Genomic DNA, 15,800 nt, shown 5'->3' with positions numbered 1-15,800 from the left:
CACGCCACTCTGTGCCACGCCACTCTGGCACTCCACTTTATGCCACTCTACCCCACGCCACTCTGTCATGCGATGCCACGTCACTTTGCCATGTCACTCTATGCCAGGGCACTCCGTTTCACTGCACTCTCCTTTACGCCACTAACTTTTTTTAGCCAAGCTGAACAGCAGCCAAACTGGTGTACAACATAGCTTAATCACATTGGCAAAGCCAATAGTTCTTGCATTGGTGAGATCTATTGGCTTTGCCAATGCTTGTCTCCTTAGTGACCAAAATGTTGATGGCATTTTTGTGGAAAAGCACTGATCCCTCCCATTAGGACTATTCACATATTTTTCTTCTTTATTTTAAATGTAGGTTACAGTTTTGTGTTTGTTCCACTCTTGAAATGCACTTATTTATCAGTTTCACAATAATGGGGCTATTGGAACCTTTTGTAAAGTGGAATGAAGGGAAAGATACTCTGACACACTCTGAGATTAGAACTATTGAACATATGTGTTTTGATCATAGTTCTTGCTTGGATTCAGCCAAGGGTTTTTGCCTATTGAATTTATAAAGATTTTTCTATTATTATTATTTTGTGTATTCCACAATCTGACCCCTGGATAATGATTAAACAAGTCTGACATTGGCCCTGTCTTGTGTCCTGATTGTACATGTTAAAGATGGTCTTCCTTACTTGAAATCTACATGCACATCCTGCTACATATTGCTGGCCATTTTAGGAGCTGTGTTATCTGCGCACATGCATTTGCTGTTGTTGCTTTCGAAGCTAACTGCTGCAAGTGACACCTAGTTGACGATTGCATCAGTGCTCAGCACTCCCTGCATGCACAGCTCTTTATTCCGTCCCCCGGGCTTTTTATACTTTGTGGAAAGTTTGTAGTCATTAGGTAAGATAAATGCTAGATCCCTCCACATATTGTATGCCCCTCTGGAGTTTTAAGAGCAACACAGCTTTCCACGGTATCCCTCGAGCAGACTGCTAATTGAAGTTAATGTTTGCGATGGGATATTTCTACTATCTTGTATTTATTATGAAGAGGTAATACGGAAAACAAAAGTGCATAGAATAGGTAATTGAAGTGATTAACAGATCACAAGGCACACACCACAGATTACCTTTCTGAAACCAGGAACCATTTCACTATTTGAAGCCTCGCTAATAGGAGGATTAGTTTGGAACAATAAGATTATGGCTTGCTTGTGACTTTGTACAGTTTGTCTTTGGTAGGGAATTTGGTTTTGGCACTTATAATTTCTCGCTTAAAATTGCATTGCATTTGAGATTTTCTGAATTTCCTTTGTGTAGGCACCGTTTGTTGACCTCCAGTCAGCATAAGTTTTGGGATAATTAGCTTTCAGGTGGTCTGAAAGAGCCCAGTCTATTAAGGCCAGACGATGGGGTCCTTGTTGATTGTTGATGGGGTCCTTGTTGATTGTTGCAGCGTAGCAGATGGAGTTGTAGAGCATGTAATCTAAATGATTGTACAGAAACGGATCCACCCTCATTTATTCTATGTAATATTTGCTAAATTGCATCTCATCCAATATATCAATATTAACCTAATTTAATATACCGAAAATCGCTACAAGTAAAACAGAATGTTCTAATTTAGTTTCCCAACAGAGGTGTGGGTAGAGACCCCCGGTGCCCATTCTATTTTCGGCACTACCTATAATGTTAAAAAATAAATAAAAAAATAATAATAATCTTGATGACAGTATTCGTGACCCTCAAGCCACCCTGCTTACCGCTTCTTTGCACATCATCCCTCCACCGCTACTTCCACATTTAATACCGCACCCCAATACACTTTTCTTTTCCTCCGAACACCCCTTATCTCATGTCCGTGCATCTTTGTTAAACCAATTCCAGCATGACATTATAAATTGCCTTTTTACGCTTGCAAATTGTGTTTCAACCTGAATGTCAACGGAATGCATTTTACTCAGTGATTTTCTACTTTTTTTAAGTTGAGCATAGCAGCGCGCAAGCGCTTCTTTTTGACTTGTAACTTTTTCCGTGGGCTTTAACCACGCCCATTACTTTTATTCGTATCTGGGCCTGCCTTTGAAAAATCCTTTGATGTAATTGGTAAATGCTTTACGTTTGACCTGCCTTGAGGCTTTTTTGTTACGCCTTTACATGCATTATTGCATGATTGCTGGTATACTTCAGCGAGGGTGAATTACTTTTGAATCTCCCCTTCGCCCTCCAGGGCGATTTGAAGTTTCACTAAGCGCGACCAGCATGAACTTGATCAGCGGTATTGGAACGCTGGTCACATTGTTCACATTATCTAATCAGAGTCAATTCAGTTTTGCTTTTGTCTTTCCCCTTTGCTTGATGGATTTCAAAAATCCCTTGTAATTGCTTTATTGATAAACACAGAAATCATCAAAGTGGCTCTCCTAGCACAGCGGGAGGGCTGACACAACAATATTCACTGCCCTTGGGGAAGCTCACGCTATAATGCTTTGTGAGGCATCCTTTTTACAAAACAGTTTTGCTCATAACTTCTGTGGTGGTCCTAGGACAATGGGACCACCTTCAGAACGTTCAACAGAAGGGTTGTAACTTCTCATCTCAGGGTCCTCACACTCGGTTAGTCGGGACCCCAAAGTAATGACCACTCCCATCATTCAGTGTCTTTTTAAGCTCTCTCATGGCTGGAACTTTTGTTTTACAGCTGGGTGTAGTTTGTTTTTTAAGGGCCTTGTTTGTAATATCATTGTAGTAGCCCTCTTAGCCCTGAAAAAGTGTATTGCACTAAACCCTTTATGGGCTAAATACATGCTTTCACTCCATTACTTTCTGACATTCTGTTTTCATGTGGTTATGCTTCCTAAGGGCTAACTATATGGTTATATGACCATGTATATTACAAATGCTATTTTTACTATGGTGTCCTCTAGGGGCTGTTCTGAGCATTACAGTCCGCCTACTACAATATTCGCTTCACTCGGAATCACATCCCATAATGCTTTGCATGTAATTCCTCTCACAAAACATTTTTGCTTATAACTCAGCCTGTGATGGTCCTGGGACAATAGAACCACCTTTAAAACGTTCCCCACTTGCTCTTTTTGTCTAGATCATCTCGGCCTCACACTAGGTTAGTGAGGACCCCAACATATTAACCCTTCCCACCAATCATTGTCTTTTTAAGCTCTTATGGCTCGAACTTTTGTTTTACAGCTGGGAGTAGTTTGTGTTTTAAGGGCCTTGTTTGAAGTAATATAGCAGTCAGCCTGCAAGGCCACTGGAATTATGTGGCACTGAGGATCAAATTATGTGGCAATAAAAGTCCAGTTATGCATTTACAAGGCCAGTAGCTCTAACTCAAGTAAATGTGAAACCTATTGAATTACAAATGCTTGTTTTTTTTGTGTCGTACATTACAGGAAAGCAAGTTCTGCACTTTAATGTGGTGAGATGAGTGAGTCCTCGTTAAGAAGTTTTATGGTGTGCACTTTCCTCTGCATCCGTTTTGACTCGGTTCTTCTAGATGATTGTCAGATGGTTTCTCTTATATAGAAAGAGCCCAAACTGCCGAAAAGGCTGCCACTCTCGCTGCATAACCCCACCTTGTCTGTTGCGCTGAATCTGCTCTGCCAGCCTCGTGTGCTACTTTGTATTTTAATGTTCTGAGAACATTTTCGGACGTGCTCTGCAAAAATCCTGCATACTGTTTTTTTTAAATGAACTGCTAATTGGTTTGGAGTGCACATTTAGACTGTTCTCATCGTCCCTGGCTAAGTAAAACAAAAGCATAGCAGAGACTTGAAACCTGTATTGTTTCAGCAATCAACATGGGACACAACAAACCACATTGGTCGATTAGAATCATTTGCTAAAGGTTTATGCATGTCCCTTGATTAATAAGTGTTTGTTGCTTGGTAAAGCGATATGTTGCTAAACGAAAGAAACCTTTTTTTCTTTTGGCAGCAAGGGGGTTGATGCCTCTAAAGAGAAGCAGAGGAGAAACTCATCAGGCTACCATGGAAACAGATCATACGATTTAAATAGTCATCTGTGCTCATCAAGATTTCCAGTGCTGTCGGTCGCAAGAGCAATTCTGCAGTTTCCCTGCCCGCCCCTCTTATGCAACTCCTCCGCTCCCCACTCTAAGTGGATGTGGCTGCCACAGTTATTCACAATCGGAAGGCACAACACCCTAAAGTCTGGATCTAATGGCGGGCTCTTATATTGTGCTTTTAAGAAGGGGGTTTGCCCGATGTTTATCTTTAAGCATGTTTATGTGGAAAGGCATTTGCAAAACTTGCTACCTTCTTCCTATTAATAGTTGTTTTCACGCACGAGTGTGATATCTTTATATATAAACATAGCTCAGAATGTTTGTTTGGTGTATGTGAGTGAAAGCCTTCAAACATTATATTCTCGTGACAGGCCTGTGGGTGCTGTTCCACGGATTTGGACTTTGAGCTCTGGCGTTGTTGTGGCTGCGGGGAATGGCTTCCCGTGTTGTATGTGTGTGTTTTTTTTTGGGGGGGGGGAGGAGGGGGCGCCCTGGAGACCCAAGTTCTTTGTCTACACATAAATAAACCCCTGCATCCGAACGTCAAATGTCTTTCTTTGTCTACACATAAATAAACCCCTGCATCCGAACGTCAAATGTCTGAATCCTTGGTAGTCTATAATAGTAAACATGTTAAAACTGCACTCTGAAACCATGACAATTTAACCTTGATAAGTGGGTATTTGTGCTAATAATATAGCTTTGCCTGACCTGTTTGTGCTACCTATTGTCCAAGATCAGTGATTGTGTGTATCTGTGTACTGGCAGGATAATGCTTATATTTTTGTGGCCGGCTGTGCTTCTGTAGGCATACCATAGTAAACTGTTGTTCGGCAATTGATCCTATATGTATTTATTCCTTGGCAGCTTGTGTCCTCACCAGTAACTCTTTTATTCAGGTATTGGTAGAGACTTCTTGAGTTTTGGCAGCCTGCGAAAGCAGTCATAAAAAATAAAAAAAAAAGTAAAATAAAGAGAATATAGATAGGGTCTTCAGATGCTGACGAGCTTATTTCCGGCATGACAGCACCTGATAAGCCAGCAGTTGTGCTACTTTGCAAAAAAAAAGTGTTTTTATTGCAGTGCATGGACGTAAAGTAAATGTTTATTGTATAGAGATGCACTGCGGGGAAACCACCCCTGCTGCATTATGCTCCTGAAAACGATGGCCCGTGAACTTAACAGGATTGGCTTCCAGCGGCAGCTAGCCTTTGTGCAAACCAGCTTCACCCACTACACTCCAGTCTGACTTCTACATGGAGCCGAGTGCTAACTATCCATTTGCCTGAAAGAAGCAATTCTTTTTGCTGGGGAAGGGATTCCCCTAACCTAAAATGGCTGCCACTTTCGAATGTAGTAATCTGTGCCTTAGATTGCACCGAGAATCCTTCCTGCAGTCGGGTAAATGCCTCATCAGATTGAGAACATGCCATGTTCTGCCAGCGTTTGTGGCACAGGCGTTCTCGAACTGCTGCATAAATAAGAAGGGGATGCTTTGAAGGACCTGTGAAGTTGTGTGTTGCAACTTTAGGGACAAAAGTATTTGCACTTTGTGGACAGATTTATCTTTGTGCCTCATATTACTTTTGTGACCCACTATGACCTTTCTTCTGGTTGAGTCAACATTGCAAAATTTGATGTCTCCCCGGAATAGCAAGGCAAATTTGATCAACCATTACTGCCTGTGTTTGGTTCTTCCCAATCTTGTTACCTGGAGTTAAAACATTGTTCTTCGCTTTGGACTGTTATCCCATCTCTTTTTGCCTGTCAATACATTCCCAACATCAGGTAATTTCGCTCTTCATTCTCTTAAATAAAAAAAAATGTCACTATTCTTGTTAGGTCCAGTGCAGGTTTCAGTAATTTAAACCCAAGCTCAACCCCGGTAGCTATTGCACAGAGCACACAGGCTTAATTTGAGAAAATTTTTAGAGGATTTAGAAGTACCTAAACGGTTACAAAGTTGAAACCGTAGCACAATTAAAATTCCACTTTAGTTTATAAAAAAATGTTGGGGAAAAGAAGGATGCAAAGTTGATGTGGATACCGTATGTGGAAAAAAGTTATGAAGGTGTAAGCGAGAAATAACCCAAATACCAAGCAAAGGGTGTATCTTTCTAGGGGTTAAAGACTCTGCAGTGAGAAAGTTAGGACCGAAGGAAGACCCAACTGAGTTTGGATATATCATTAACACCAGCAAATTGAAATTGCTAAACTCTGAATGAGTGGTATCATGCAGAAAAAATACTTCCTCTCTTTAGATTTAGGATACTGGACTATAATTTGGACCCCCTAATGTTTTCAAACCACGATTTGGAAATAATTAAACAGGCTTCACTATCAGCAAGTCACCACATTTGACATGGGAATGGACAGGGCCTCAGGCTTGATACACTTACGGGGTCCTCCTTGACATTGAGACACACACACACACACACGCCCCTCCCCACACACACACACGCCCCTCCCCACACACACACACGCCCCTCCCCACACACACACACGCCCCTCCCCACACACACACACGCCCCTCCCCACACACACACACACACGCCCCTCCCCACACACACACCCCTCCCCACACACACACCCCTCCCCACACACACGCCCCTCCCCACACACACACGCCCCTCCCCACACACGCCCCTCCCAACACACACACACGCCCCTCCCCACACACACACGCCCCTCCCCACACACACACACACACACACGCCCCTCCCCACACACACACACGCCCCTCCCCACACACACGCCCCTCCCCACACACACACACGCCCCTCCCCACACACACACACGCCCCTCCCCACACACACACACGCCCCTCCCCACACACACACACGCCCCTCCCCACACACACACACGCCCCTCCCCACACACACGCCCCTCCCCACACACACGCCCCTCTCCCCACACACACGCCCCTCTCCCCACACACACACGCGCCCCTCCCCACACACACGCGCCCCTCCCCACACACACGCGCCCCTCCCCACACACACGCGCCCCCCCCACACACACGCGCCCCTCCCCACACACACGCGCCCCTCCCCACACACACGCGCCCCTCCCCACACACACGCGCCCCTCCCCACACACACGCGCCCCTCCCCACACACACACGCGCCCCTCCCCACACACACACGCGCCCCTCCCCACACACACACGCGCCCCTCCCCACACACACACGCGCCCCTCCCCACACACACACGCGCCCCTCCCCACACACACACGCGCCCCTCCCCACACACACACGCGCCCCCTCCCCACACACACACGCGCCCCTCCCCACACACACGCGCCCCTCCCCACACACACACACACGCGCCCCTCCCCCACACACACACGCGCCCCTCCCCACACACACACGCGCCCCTCCCCACACACACACGCGCCCCTCCCCACACTCACACACGCGCCGCCCCTCCCACACACACACACGCCCCCCTCCCCACACACACACACGCCCCTCCCCACACACACACACGCGCCCCTCCCCACACACACACGCGCCCCTCCCCACACACACACGCGCCCCTCCCCACACACACACGCGCCCCTCCCCACACACACGCGCCCTCCCCACACACACACGCGCCCCTCCCCACACACACGCGCCCCTCCCCACACACACACCGCGCCCCTCCCCACACACACACACGCGCCCCTCCCCACACACACACACGCGCCCCCTCCCACACACACACACGCGCCCCTCCCCACACACACACGCGCCCCTCCCACACACACACACACGCGCCCCTCCCCACACACACACACGCGCCCCTCCCCACACACACACGCGCCCCTCCCCACACACACACGCGCCCCTCCCCACACACACACGCGCCCCTCCCCACACACACACGCGCCCCTCCCCACACACACACGCGCCCCTCCCCACACACACACGCGCCCCTCCCCACACACACACGCGCCCCTCCCCACACACACACGCGCCCCTCCCCACACACACACGCGCCCCTCCCCACACACACACGCGCCCCTCCCCACACACACACGCGCCCCCTCCCCACACACACACGCGCCCCTCCCCACACACACACGCGCCCCTCCCCACACACACACGCGCCCCTCCCCACACACACACGCGCCCCTCCCCACACACACACGCGCCCCTCCCCACACACACACGCGCCCCTCCCCACACACACACGCGCCCCTCCCCACACACACACGCGCCCCTCCCCACACACACACGCGCCCCTCCCCACACACACACGCGCCCCTCCCCACACACACACGCGCCCCTCCCCACACACACACGCGCCCCTCCCCACACACACACGCGCCCCTCCCCACACAGCACACGCGCCCCTCCCCACACACACACGCGCCCCCTCCCCACACACACACGCGCCCCTCCCCACACACACACGCGCCCCCTCCCCACACACACACGCGCCCCTCCCCACACACACACGCGCCCCTCCCCACACACACACGCGCCCCTCCCCACACACACACGCGCCCCTCCCCACACACACACGCGCCCCTCCCCACACACACACGCGCCCCTCCCCACACACACACGCGCCCCTCCCCACACACACACGCGCCCCTCCCCACCACACACACGCGCCCCTCCCCACACACACACGCGCCCTCCCCACACACACACGCGCCCCTCCCCACACACACACGCGCCCCTCCCCACACACACACGCGCCCCCTCCCACACACACACGCGCCCCTCCCCACACACACACGCGACCCTCCCCACACACACACGCGACCCTCCCCACACACACACGCGACCCTCCCCACACACACACGCGACCCTCCCCACACACACACGCGACCCTCCCCACACACACACGCGACCCTCCCCACACACACACGCGACCCTCCCCACACACACACACACGCGACCCTCCCCACACACACACACACGCGACCCTCCCCACACACACGCGACCCTCCCACACACACACGCGACCCTCCCCACACACACGCGCGACCCTCCCCACACACGCGCGACCCTCCCCACACACACACGCGCGACCCTCCCCACACACACACGCGCGACCCTCCCCACACACACACGCGCGACCCTCCCCACCACACACACGCGACCCTCCCCACACACACACGCGACCCTCCCCACACACACACACGCGACCCTCCCCACACACACACGCGACCCTCCCCACACACACAGCGCGACCCTCCCCACACACACACGCGACCCTCCCCACACACACACGCGACCCTCCCCACACACACACGCGACCTCCCCACACACCACACGCGACCCTCCCCACACACACACGCGACCCTCCCCACACACACACGCGACCCTCCCCACACACACACGCGACCCTCCCCACCACACACACACGCGACCCTCCCCACACACACACACACGGCGACCCTCCCCACACACACACACACGCGACCCTCCCCACACACACACACACGCGACCCTCCCCACACACACACACGCGACCCTCCCCACACACACACACGCGACCCTCCCCACACACACACACGCGACCCTCCCCACACACACACGCGACCCTCCCCACACACACACGCGACCCTCCCCACACACACCGCGACCCTCCCCACACACACACGCGACCCTCCCCACACACACACGCGACCCTCCCCACACACACACGCGACCCTCCCCACACACCACACGCGACCCTCCCCACACACACACACGCGACCCTCCCCACACACACACACGCGACCCTCCCCACACACACACACGCGACCCTCCCCACACACACACACCACGCGACCCTCCCCACACACACACGCGACCCTCCCCACACACACACGCGACCCTCCCCACACACACACGCGACCCTCCCCACACACACACACGCGACCCTCCCCACACACACACACGCTGGACCCTCCCCACACACACACGCGACCCTCCCACACACACACACGCGACCCTCCCCACACACACACACGCGACCCTCCCCACACACACACACGCGACCCTCCCCACACACACACACGCGACCCTCCCCACACACACACACGCGACCCTCCCCACACACACACACGCGACCCTCCCCACACACACACACACGCGACCCTCCCCACACACACACACACGCGACCCTCCCCACACACACACGCGACCCTCCCCACACACACCACGCGCGACCCTCCCACACACACACAACGACGCGACCCTCCCCACACACACACACGCGACCCTCCCCACACACACACACACACACGCGACCCTCCCCACACACACGCACACACACGCGACCCTCCCCACACACACACACACACACGACGCGACCCTCCCCACACACACACACGCGACCCTCCCACACACGACACACACACGCGACCCTCCCCACACACACACACGCGACCCTCCCCACACACACACACACACGCGACCCTCCCCACACACACACACACACGCGACCCTCCCCACACACACACACACACGCGACCCTCCCCACACACACACACGACCCTCCCCACACACACACACACGCGCGACCCTCCCCCACACACACGCGCGACCCTCCCCACACACACACACACGCGACCCTCCCCACACACACACACACGCGACCCTCCCCACACACACACACGCGCGACCCTCCCCACACACACACACGCGCGACCCTCCCCACACACGCGCGACCCTCCCCACACACACACACACACGACGCGCGACCCTCCCCACACACAGCACGCGCGACCCTCCCCACACACACACACGCGCGACCCTCCCCACACACACACGCGCGACCCTCCCCACACACACACACACACGCGACCCTCCCCACACACACACACACGCGACCCTCCCCACACACGCGACCCTCCCCACACACACACGCGACCCTCCCCACACACACACGCGACCCTCCCACACACACACACACGCGCGATCCCTCCCCACACACAGCACACGCGCGACCCTCCCCACACGACACACACACGCGCGACCCTCCCCACACACACACACGCGACCCTCCCCACACACACACACGCGCGACCCTCCCCACACACACACGACACGCGCGCGACCCTCCCCACACACACGACACACGCGACCCTCCCCACACACACACACACGCGACCCTCCCCCCACACACACACGCGACCCTCCCCCCACACACACAACGCGACCCTCCCCCCACACACACATCGCGACCCTCCCCCCACACACACACGCGACCCTCCCCACACACACACACGCGACCCTCCCCACACACACACACGCGACCCTCCCCACACACACACACGCGACCCTCCCCACACACACACACACGCGACCCTCCCCACACACACACACGCGACCCTCCCACACACACACACGCGACCCTCCCCACACACACACACGCGACCCTCCCCACACACACACACACGCGACCCTCCCCACACACACACACGCGACCCTCCCCACACACACACATCGCGACCCTCCCCACACACACACACGCGACCCTCCCCACACACACACACGCGACCCTCCCCACACACACACACGCGACCCTCCCCACACACACACACGCGACCCTCCCCACACACACACACGCGACCCTCCCCACACACACACCGTCCCGACCCTCCCCACACACACACACGCGACCCTCCCCACACACACACACGCGACCCTCCCACACACACACACACACGCGCGACCCTCCCCACACACACACACGCGACCCTCCCCACACACACACACGCGACCCTCCCCACACACACACACACACACGCGACCCTCCCCACACACACACACACACACGCGACCCTCCCCACACACACACACGCGACCCTCCCCACACACACACGCGACCCTCCCCCACACACACACGCGACCCTCCCCACACACACACGCGACCCTCCCACACACACACGCGACCCTCCCCACACACACACGCGACCCTCCCCACCACACACGCGACCCTCCCCACACACACACGCGACCCTCCCCACACACACACGCGACCCTCCCCACACACACACGCGACCCTCCCCACACACACACCACGCGCCTCCCACACACACGCGACCCTCCCACACACACCACACGCGACCCTCCCCACACACACACGCGACCCTCCCCACACACACGCGACCTCACACACGCGACCCTCCCCACACACACACACGCGACCCTCCCCACACACACACACGCGACCCTCCCCACACACACACACACGCGACCCTCCCCACACACACACCGCGACCCTCCCCACACACACACACGCGACCCTCCCCACACACACACACACGCGACCCTCCCCACACACACACACACGCGACCCTCCCACACACACACACACGCGACCCTCCCCACACACACACACGCGACCCTCCCCCCACACACACACACACACGCGCGACCCTCCCCACACACACACACGCGACCCTCCCCACACACACACACACGCGACCCTCCCACACACACACACACACGCGACCCTCCCCACACACACACACACGCGACCCTCCCCACACACACACACGCGACCCTCCCCACACACACGCGCGCGACCCTCCCCCCACACACACACACACGCGCCGCGACCCTCCCCCCACACACACACGCGCGCGACCCTCCCCACACACACACACACACACGCGCGCGACCCTCCCCACAGCACACACACACACACACACGCGCGCGACCCTCCCCACACACACACACGCGCGCGACCCTCCCCACACACACACACACACGCGCGCGACCCTCCCCACACACACACACACACACACGCGACCCTCCCCACACCACACACACACACACGCGCGACCCTCCCCACACCACACACACACACACACACGCGACCCTCCCCACACCACACACACACACACGCGCGACCCTCCCCACACACACACACGCGACCCTCCCCACACACACACACACGCGCGACCCTCCCCACACACACACACGCGCGACCCTCCCCACACACACACACGCGCGACCCTCCCCACACACTCACACGCGCGACCCTCCCCACACACACACGCGCGACCCTCCCCACACACACACGCGACCCTCCCCACACACACACACGCGCGACCCTCCCCACACACACACACGCGCGACCCTCCCCACACACACACACGCGCGACCCTCCCCACACACACACACGCGCGACCCTCCCCACTACACACACACGCGACCCTCCCACACACACACGCGACCCTCCCCACACACACACACGCGACCCTCCCCACACACACGCGACCCTCCCCACACACACACACGCGACCCTCCCACACACACACACACACACACGCGACCCTCCCCACACACACACACACGCGACCCTCCCCACACACACACACACACGCGACCCTCCCCACACACACTCACACACGCGACCCTCCCCACACACACACACGCGACCCTCCCCACACACACACACGCGACCCTCCCCACACACACACACACGCGACCCTCCCCACACACACACGCCCCTCCCACACACACACGCCCCTCCCCACACACACACACACACACGCGCGGACCCTCCCCACACACACACGCGCGACCCTCCCCACACACACACACACACGCGACCCTCCCCACACACACACACACACGCGACCCTCCCCACACACACGCGACCCTCCCCACACACACGCGACCCTCCCCACACACACACACGCGCGACCCTCCCCACACACACACGCGACCCTCCCCACACACACACACACGCGACCCTCCCCACACACACACGCGACCCTCTCCCACACACACACACACGCGCGACCCTCCCCACACACACACACGCGCGACCCTCCCCACACACACGCGACCCTCCCCCACACACACACACACACACACACAGCGCCCCTCCCACACACACACACACACACGCGCCCCTCCCCACACACACACACACACGCGCGCCCCTCCCCACACACACACACACACGCGCGCTCCCTCCCCACACACACACACACGCGACCCTCCCCACACACACACACACACGCGACCCTCCCCACACACACACACACACACACACGCGACCCTCCCCACACACACACACACACACACGCGACCCTCCCCACACACACACACACACACAGCACACGCGACCCTCCCACACACACACACACACACACGCGACCCTCCCCACACACACACACACACACACACACACGCGACCCTCCCCACACACACACACACACACACACACACACGCGACCCTCCCCACACACACACACACACACACACGCGACCCTCCCCACACCACACACGCGCGACCCTCCCCACACACACCGCGACCCTCCCCACACCACACACACGCGCGACCCTCCCCACACCACCACACACACACACGCGCGACCCTCCCCACACCACACACACACACGCGCGACCCTCCCCACACCACACACACACACACGCGCGACCCTCCCCACACCACACACACACGCGCGCGACCCTCCCCACACACACACGCGCGACCCTCCCCACACCACACACACACACGCGACCCTCCCCACACCACACACACACACGCGACCCTCCCCACACCACACACACACGCGACCCTCCCACACCACACACACACACGCGACCCTCCCCACACCACACACACACACACGACCCTCCCCACACACACACACCGCGACCCTCCCACACACACACACACACACGCGCGACCCTCCCCACACACACACACGCGCGACCCTCCCCCCACACACACACACACACACACGCGCCGACCCTCCCCACACCACACAGCGCGCGCGACCCTCCCCACACACACGCGCGACCCTCCCCACACACACACGCGCGACCCTCCCCACACACACACGCGCGACCCTCCCCCCCTCACACACACACACACGACGACCCTCCCCACACACACACACACACGCGCGACCCTCCCCACACACACACACGCGCGACCCTCCCCACACACACACACACGCGCGACCCTCCCCCCCCCACACACACACGCGCGACCCTCCCCCCCCCCCCCACACACACACACACGCGCGACCCTCCCCCCCCCACACACACACACACGCGCGACCCTCCCCCCCCCCACACACACGCGACCCTCCCCCCCCACACACACACACGCGCGACCCTCCCACACACACACACACACACGCGCGACGACCTCCCCACACACACACACACGCGCGACCCTCCCCACACACACACACACACGCGCGACCCTCCCCACACACACACACACACGCGCGACCCTCCCCCACACACACACACACACGCGCGACCCTCCCCACACACACACACACACACACACACGACGCGCGCGACCCTCCCCACACACACACGACCCTCCCCACACACACACGCGCGACCCTCCCCACACACACACGCGCGACCCTCCCCACACACACACACGCGCGACCCTCCCCACACACACACACCGCGCGACCCTCCCCACACACACACGCGCGACCCTCCCCACACTACACACACGCGCGACCCTCCCCACACACACGACACGCGCGACCCTCCCCCCACACACACACACGCGCGACCCCTCCCCCACACTCACACGCGCGACCCTCCCCCACACACACACGCGCGACCCTCCCCACACACACACACGCGCGACCCTCCCCACACACACACACGCGCGACCCTCCCCACACACACACACACACACGCGCGACCCTCCCCACACACACACACACACACACGCGCGACCCTCCCCACACACAGCACACACGACGCGGCGACCCTCCCCACACACACACACACACACACGCGACCCTCCCCACACACACACACACGCGCGACC

At 57.3% G+C, this 15,800-nt stretch overlaps 1 protein-coding gene and 1 long non-coding RNA gene across 2 annotated transcripts in view; both read left to right on the top strand.

Annotated features, from left to right (window-relative positions):
• The window catches only part of NDFIP1 (Nedd4 family interacting protein 1), a 274,091-nt gene that overhangs the window by 24,914 nt on the left and 233,377 nt on the right, over nucleotides 1–15,800 (top strand). The gene's annotated exons all lie outside the window — the stretch shown is intronic.
• LOC138304553 (uncharacterized) overlaps nucleotides 1–15,800 on the top strand; it is a 34,859-nt gene that overhangs the window by 5,712 nt on the left and 13,347 nt on the right. Inside the window, exon 2 of the long non-coding RNA XR_011205589.1 lies at nucleotides 3,957–5,835. This is a non-coding gene — a long non-coding RNA (uncharacterized lncRNA). The remainder of the gene's footprint in view (nucleotides 1–3,956; nucleotides 5,836–15,800) is intronic.

Source organism: Pleurodeles waltl, chromosome 7 (assembly GCF_031143425.1).
Source record: "Pleurodeles waltl isolate 20211129_DDA chromosome 7, aPleWal1.hap1.20221129, whole genome shotgun sequence".
Taxonomy (NCBI): Eukaryota; Metazoa; Chordata; class Amphibia; order Caudata; family Salamandridae; genus Pleurodeles; species Pleurodeles waltl.
This window is presented reverse-complemented; position numbering and strand designations above follow the sequence as displayed.